The sequence below is a fragment of the Taudactylus pleione genome, unplaced genomic scaffold (genome assembly GCF_031769625.1).
Source record: "Taudactylus pleione unplaced genomic scaffold, aTauple2 ptg000671l, whole genome shotgun sequence".
In the NCBI taxonomy this organism is placed as follows: domain Eukaryota; kingdom Metazoa; phylum Chordata; class Amphibia; order Anura; family Myobatrachidae; genus Taudactylus; species Taudactylus pleione.
This window is the reverse complement of record NW_028285073.1, coordinates 5,707,637-5,716,454: the sequence shown is the minus strand read 5'-3', so window position 1 is coordinate 5,716,454 and position 8,818 is coordinate 5,707,637.

Below are 8,818 nucleotides of genomic sequence, written 5' to 3'. Positions count from 1 at the left end.
TGGACTGTATACACAAAATTATTTTATGACTAAAATTATATTTCATTCTAACACATATGCTAATAGTAACTTGGTCTTAACCATCTTACTAGCATAAGTTTTTCATAACTAAAAGTTTTATATAATTTGCGGCAATAGAGATTCTTTTTGCTTTTTTCGTAATGTTTTTATGGAGGCATGGCAGTGACAATGGAGATTCTTAATATAATAATAAAAGATACATTTTATTTGTGATTCTGTAATGTGTGCAGATTACTTTTGCTTTTATTTGTACCTGTTTGTTTACCGGGGAGTCTAGCCCTGATTATATTTGAGGACTTGGATTATGAAACCAATAGGTATTAAATATCTATATATACTAATTTCCTTGTGTAGACTGGCTCAGTTGATATTGTATTGATACATTACATTTTCATTTTGGTCATTATGAATGAGTACTAAATGTAGAACTCTTCCACACCCCAGTGCATATTGGTCTCATGTCTTATATATTAGTAAGTGGGTAATAAAAGTTATTGTGCCTCTTACACTTGTTACCTATAGAAGTAAAGTTACTATATTTTGCGTAGACACTATTTAAACGGGATGCAGTCATACTGCTGGCAGACAGAATGCCGGGCATCGATATACCGCCGCCTGGCAATATGCCGACGCCGATATCCCGAAGATGAACAGGATACCGATGTAGGCATCTCGAAGCACTGCAATCCCGATCTTCCGGAAGGGTAAGTAACGGATGTGTCGACCGGGGAAGGGGGGGGTTAGGTTTAGCCACCCCCGGGGGGGGGAGATTAGGGTTAGGCACCCCCCCCCGGGGAGGGTTAGGCTAGGGGAAGGGGGGTTAGGGTTAGGCACCACTGGGGGGGCGGTTGGGTTATGCACCCCACGGGAGAGTTAGGGTTAGGGGGGGGAGGGTAGGTTAGAGTGCTCTCCTACTGCTGTCGGCATTCTGTAGCATGAGGCATTCTGTAGCATGCGGTCACCCACAGCTATGCGAGCGGCCATGATGATGGTTGCGATGGTCTTGACCATCGGGCTTGTGATGAGACCCTTGTGGTAGAGTCTCGTTCATCACAAGCCCCAGAGAGAATTCGGCTCTAACACAGCCGGATGCTCTCCACTGACATCACTCGTGATGTCTGTGGGGCCGCCCCCAAATGGCAAGCATTCCCTTGGGAACGCCTCCGTTTGGGCAGCCGCTCCCCCGGCCCACCCACCAAACGGGGTGAGCTGTCACTCAACATCGACAGATCGCCCCCTTTGGTGCGAGACTCGGAGCGACGGATTGCCCGTCGCTAGCCGGGTATTGCGCATGCGCACGATGGAGCCGGCTCTGTCATGCGCATGAGCTGTGGGCCACCATCGACCCGGTTGTGAGCGCTCAGCGCTTGCGACCGGGTCTGAATCAGGCCCTCAATTCTAATAAAATTGGCTGCCTCCCTTGAATTTGTTGGATACCTTTTTCTGATAATGTATTGCTAACACCCCAAATATCCCTCTCCCCCTATTGAGTCTGTCTGTCTACTTTTTTTGGGTGTGATAGAGCAGTTCAGTGACCATCTGCAGTCTGGGGACATGTTTCCTTCAATACACTGGGGGGTATCAAGCACACTTGATGTATCCAGCAGTGAAATGAGTGGAGACATTACCAATATCAGTTTCTACCGAACACTTTACAGAATGTACTTGATAAAGGCTACTACAAAGCTGATTGGTTGCTATGGGCAACTTCTCCATTGGTCCACTTCTCCTGCTTTTTACTGCTTGATACATCAACCCTTGGGTAGGCTGATTTTACCATACTGGGATCAGTAGCACTGCGTGTCTGAGCAGGATTTCTGTGCATTGGTATGTTTGTCGGATACGTCCCACTTGCCTTTGAGGAAGAGATAGTTGGCCTTTGCAAGCTGTGGTTGTCATCATCGCGTAAGTCAAATGGTCACTGAATAGCAGGCTGTTCTTCTTCACCCACCATACTTTTATGATTTAATAAAAGCTGACCACATTTTTAAATGTCACATTTTTGTCTATGTCTTCATTCTGTGATATAAGCTTATTGATAGGTTTAAATGGTGGTTCATTATGGTATCTGAACTGAAATCTGCAGCGTTTAGCTGTCCTATTCATCCTTTTCTAAATGATTGCTGATTATGGGACAGTACGTTCTTATTGTTTGTGTCATATCTTGAGGTGTGTATCCACTTACAGACTGTGAAACGACTGCACGATTACAACATTGTAGTCGTGCAGTCGTTTCACAGTCTGGTGCTGTGCCTACGTTCAGTCGTTCAGTGTAGGCACATCAATCATCCCCTAACATGCTCAACCTGACGTTATTGTCAGGTTGACCAGCATGTTCCGGCGATGATTGATGTCGGAAACGACCAGGGAGAGCACGCACCACTGGTCGTTTCCAACATTACATCCCCGATGTGCGCCCGATTACTGAGCGATTGCATGATAACGATGTTGTAATCATGCAATCGCTCAGTAATGTCGTGTAGTGAATCCACGGCATTAGGTCCAAGCTAAGCTCTATCTAGGATGAACTGCCTTCCCCTGTGGAAAAAGTATATTGTCATGCATTCTAATTCCATCCTGCTTTGTGGTTCTTAGTAGAAAGATCTCAATCTTTATGTAAAGATATGGGGGCCTATTTAAATAATAAAACAAAAGCAGTACACATCTCAGTTGCATCTGAGTATTTGTAACTGGAAGGCACCTGGCAATTCCCATGCAAGTTAAGTGTTCCGGGGCATGTCATTGGCAGGTAGACTTGATTGCGGGCTATTCAGAGTATATCGTATGCAGAGAGCGGGTACTAATTATCCGGGCCCGGGCTTGTTAGAGGGGCCTGGTGGGGGCTCGGGTCCAACACCGCCCCTCCTTCCTCTTATCAGTCAGCAGCCCAGCACATGCTGTAGTGGGAGACCAGGGAGACTGCTCGCTGCCGCTGCACAGCAGCAGCAGTCTCCTCTTTTCTGCCTGTGGGGGGGGAACGATCCAACTGATCACGCTCTCCCCAATGGATTTGTGCCAGGCTGAGGGGCTGACAGCGCCCCCCTCCCAAGTGCACAGGGCTGCTTCATGGAGCTGAAAATAGATGGTTTTTATTTTTTCTAAGTGGCTGTGGCCACACCTCCTGTAATTAGGCCACACCTCCTCAATAGTAATAGGGCTTAAGCCAGCTCTCTACGGCTTTGCTGGTGAAGCACACCCCACGGGCATGGGGAAAAGGCACAGTAAGTGGGGAATGGATGGGGAAGGAAGGCCTGTGCATTGGGGATAGCAGTGCTTGGGGAGAATCAGTGATGTGTGTGTAATCTGTGTGTGAGGTGGGGTTGTCAGAGAACAGGTTCTATTTGGACTCTGGTCAGGAACCACTGGTCTGGTCTGGTTGGTTAATATAGTTGAAATGCACAGCAAGATGGATCACTAGCGTTTGCTGGATGTTGTACAGCCTGCACAGGTATATTTTAGGAGAGAGCGTACCACTGGAGAGATGCTGGCATTTGCAGAATACAGCAAATAAAAAATATAGTGGTCGCTCACATCAGCTTACTCTGAACCACAGAAGAAAAGGGTATTCCCTCCAGCACACTACAACAATATCAGCAAAAAATACTTAAACCCTACATAATAATAGAAATTCAGAGGTATTGGTTGCATACATTTGCAAATATATGATTAAGCGCCGGGCCAGCATCAAGGATCCTCTATACCGGCGTCCCTAACCTTCAGGAGCTCTGTATTCATTGGAGATAGCACACAATGGATGAACTGCTGGTGCTTGCTGATTGCTGCATAGGTGTTCCCTAAAGGAAGTGTTCAGCAGATGGAATGCTGAGGTTTTGCATACGGCTACTGAGTAACACTGGAGTAACACAAGGAGCACAGGAAACTTGGAAGCTGCTGAGACTGGAGCCAGGTAAACGGTCACAAGTGAAGTTGTTTTAGCAATGTACTGCTGCACATGAGGAGTTTATATAGGGCACCCAGGATCCCTATTGGCTGAACTGATCATCTGGAAGAAAAGCAGTCTCTGATTGAAGAAGCCGGGAGTCAGCTGACAGTAATTAACATGGCGGCTCCCATGGAGCACTGGGACCGGGAAAAGGTACCAAACATTAAGAAGATAAACAAGCACCAATGACATGGAGCATTGCAGTGACCAATGGGGACCCTCCAGGAGGCAAAGCAGCAGTGCCCGATCAGATACCCGGGTCTCAGAGCCCGATGTGTGGCAGGGGATCTCTGTTTAATAGAGCCTACTTCTATGTAAGGAAAGTTATAGTACCCAGCACATATTACAGTCTTTGTGTGTGGCATTATCTACTGTACAGGTGTCTCCTCATTTATACTGTCTCTTGCAGACACCAATTAGTTGAACAGTGTTAATTGGTCTGTGTGATGCAAACACTGTTTATCTGTATCATGTAGCGTAGAATGATAATGATAGCCTGTGTGAAATCCAGGATGCATTAATGGCGATTGGAAGATATGATCATGTTTCTCTGAGGCACCCCAAATTTACCATCACTTCTGCTATGTATGTTCTCTGAGCTGGGATAATTAATACACCTCATTAGCTCAAGGCCACTTTAAAGGACCCCTGCTGCATATACATTTTTAATCTTAAACATTAGTTAGTGCATCTGTACAAGTGTCAGACCACATTTAACATCTAAGTTTAGTCATGTGAAATTAATTCTAATTTGTTATTAAGCATATTTACATTATGCTCCATGTGGAATAAATTATAAGGGTTCCCATATTAATATTCTCTCATTATTTCAGTGATATATATATATATATATATATTTTTTTTTTTTTTAATTGCTGCTTATCACTGCAATTAAAAAATAACACTTAGGGGGAGATGTACTAAAAGTGGATAGAAATAAAGTAATAACAAATCAGCTCCTTTCACTTTACAGGCTGTGTTTGATATATGACAGTTAGGAGCTGATTGGTTGGTACTTTATCTCCATCCACTAGAGCTCTCTCCAAGGCTTAGTACATTGATCCTAAAAGTACCAACCAATCAGCTCCTAACTGTCACTTTACAGGCTGTGCAGGAGATGTACTAAGGCTTGGAGAGAGAGAAAGTGGAGAGAGATAAAACCTAGAAAGTTAAACTTTGACATTCTGGGCCTGATTCAGCAAGGATCGCAAGCACTAAGACGCACGCTGTTGGCCGATTTTCCCGATCGGTGCATGCATCGCAGTATGCAAACTAGCCACTGCGATCAGGAATGAGATCTCAGTGTGTATGCAGACCCTGCACAGTGTGATTGACAGGAAGTACCATTCGCGGGTGGTGACGGGGGGGTGGTCAGGCGAACGCATGCATGTCGGTGCACTGGGACGGCGTTGCATAGGTATGCATAGATTAGTCACTGCAGTACCATACACAGCCTGAGGCCTCATAGCGTGCGCTGAAGTAAGCAATTCCTGAGTGAGGTCTGACCTGCCTTAACTGTGCGTATGGGTTCGATGTTACTCGATGGTACTGATTGTTTAGCTATGTTGACCAAGTGTACAGATGTGTGTAATGGGAAGTGGGCGTCCTTATGTGAGGCTGAGATCGCATTGCGAATGCGAACATTTGCATATCACCACTGATATTAGCAACTGCATTGCGTGCGTACAAGCAGCATTGCGATCCTTGCTGAGTCAGGCCCTCAGTGCCTAATATTATTATACCTATTGCTAAGGCTACCTGGCGGCAAAAAGGTTAAAAATGCAAATCAGAAACCACGTCATGTCCAATAATGGTAAATTTGATATTATTTCATTCACCCAATAAAGCTGATATTAAACAAGCAACGTGCTAGTTCAGCTTTGCTGCTTCCGAGCTCTAACCTTTGCAGTGAATTTCAATACCCCAATGTTTTCTTTGTGACATTTGCATTCTACAGTTTAATTAGTCCGTACTTGCAGTGGGCTGGTTTCCTGGTAGTCGTCTTGATACAGTAATTCTCATGGCAAAACCGTGGCACGGCAACAAAAGCAGACTCGTGCAGAGCTTGTACATGAGCAGGATTCCTGTCTGTCTTTGCGTCCCCTGATTAATTATCATCATTATCATATATTCCTTCATGCCATCTTATTTGGTCTCTAATTGTGTGTTATGATCTCTTATCTTTCTATTCTCCTTCACACTTTTGTTCCATTTTCTGCCGTCCTCATGTCTCTGTGCTTTGTTTTCCTGCGTCTCTGAGGCCTGATCATTTATTTCTTTTCCCATAATTCTGCAGTTTATTTTCCTTTGCTCCATCCTTTTTTATTATAAAAAGTTTAAAGGTGAATTTGCAAAAATGCTAATTTATATATTTATGTACTTACAAATATAACATTTAAAATATATTACGTTGTGTTTTTTGTTATATTTTATTTTCATTGTTTATTAATATTCTTGTTTATAACCACTTCATGCCAACCAACCCCCTCACTTATTGCCTGGTTACTATCACAGATGATGCTTCGGACGTTGTTTAGTAACTGGCCACCTCATACAGGCCAACAAAGTCATGGTGAACCTTCCGATGGCCATCCCTACCACAGGTCTGAATCACATGTCGCCTCTTTTTCTCTGACAGGATAAATCACACAAAACGGTATCACTCCCCCTCTTTTATCACTAACGGATCATACACAGAGCACTGTATCACTCCGCCTCTCTCATCACTAACGGATCATACACAGAGCACTGTATCACTCCGCCTCTCTCATCACTAACGGATCATACACAGAGCACTGTATCACTCCGCCTCTCTTATCACTAACGGATCATACACAGAGCACTGTATCACTCCGCCTCTCTCATCACTAACGGATCATACACAGAGCACTGTATCACTCCGCCTCTCTCATCACTAACGGATCATACACAGAGCACTGTATCACTCCCCCTCTCTCATCACTAATGGATCATACACAGAGCACTGTATCACTCCGCCTCTCTCATCACTAACGGATCATACACAGAGCACTGTATCACTCCGCCTCTCTCATCACTAACGGATCATACACAGAGCACTGTATCACTCCCCCTCTCTTATCACTAACGGATCATACACAGAGCACTGTATCACTCCGCCTCTCTCATCACTAACGGATCATACACAGAGCACTGTATCACTCCGCCTCTCTCATCACTAACGGATCATACACAGAGCACTGTATCACTCCGCCTCTCTCATCACTAACGGATCATACACAGAGCACTGTATCACTCCCCCTCTCTTATCACTAACGGATCATACACAGAGCACTGTATCACTCCGCCTCTCTCATCACTAACGGATCATACACAGAGCACTGTATCACTCCGCCTTTGGGAATATTGTTTTTATTTTAAAAAATTTTTGTGTTGACAGTTTTTATAGTCCAAATATGTGTCCATAGAATTTAGGTGAGCTACACAATTTAAATTGAAGTCTCATCCCCATCCCAAATAAGACTTAATCATCTATATATATTGCATACAGAAACAGGTTTGACCAGAGTCCACCACCCCATATGCAATGGTCTTCAAAACACACTATGGGGGCAATTCAGACCTGGACGCTAAGCTGCGCTCTCTCGCAGCTGTCAGGGGCCCGGGTATGCAAATTCCGTGATCGCACTGTCCGGCTTCTATGTTTTAGAGAGCGTTGGCAGAGTGAGTGCACGCCAGTGTAATGACGCCCACTTTTCTTTATTAGCACACGTCATCTCCAGAAAGTGTATGATTAATCAGTAACATCGATAGCCATCGGAGCTGCACGCAGCACGTGAGGTAGAGCCTATCCCGCTGCAAGCACTGCGATCACGGCAGGCAGAAATACAAACAAGTGACGTGTACAATTACACTTCCACCCTAATTATTGACGTCCATTAAACTCCGTTTTGACACCCTGACACGCCTGCATTCGCACAACCACTCCCCCATTCACAAGCACCTTCCCCTGTTACCACCCACAAATGGCACTGTCACTCAAAGTAGCGCTCAGTCTGTGTACAACGAGCGCATGATTCCCGATCGCAATGACTGGCTTGCGCACTGCGACTTATACGCATGTGCAGACGGGCAACAATCGCCCATAGCGAGTGTACGCAGCTTAGCGTCCGGGTCTGAATCAGGCCCTATATCTTATATACAGCCCTCTGTAATACCGGGACATGACCCTGCCTTGGGTTCCCCCATGCTGTAGGCTGCAGGCTCCTACTGGATTAGATGAGCTGAAGCAGCCTTTTGTAGCAGATTTACTGCAGGGTTACCAGTATCGGTGAATACTACGTCCCTGGTTACAGGAGCCATCGCTGTGCTGCTTGTGTCAGTGGGGGTGCTCCGATGCCCCTGCTGTTGCAACAGGGGGTATCATCGTCTGCGCCTCCAGCATCCGCCATGCCGGCGATCTTGGGTCCACTCATTCACAGTTAGGGAGGATTTGTGGTCTGTCTCTCTCTTCTTTGCCTGTTGCTCCCTCTGTCTCTTTTGCTCTTTCTACTGCTGCGCCGGCACATCCAGTTCATAGCCTCACTGCAGGGAACCCTGGGAGTTCGCAAGATACTGCCCTGTGTTCTTTTTGTTTCAGACGTCGAAGTGGTTGGACTCCCCGTGGTCGCTCCTACCGCCACCCCAGGGGTCTATGGTGTCGCTTCTGTTGCCAGGCTTGGAGTCGTAAGCGCAGCCGGTACCCTTCCAATTCTCTAGCCAGCATGGAGTGTCTCGCATGTCGGTCCTTGGTCGCTCACACCTTGATTGCCTATCAGGCTTTGTGACAGCAGTGAGAGACCTTCATGCAGGGTCACAGCTTGGCAGGAGATACAG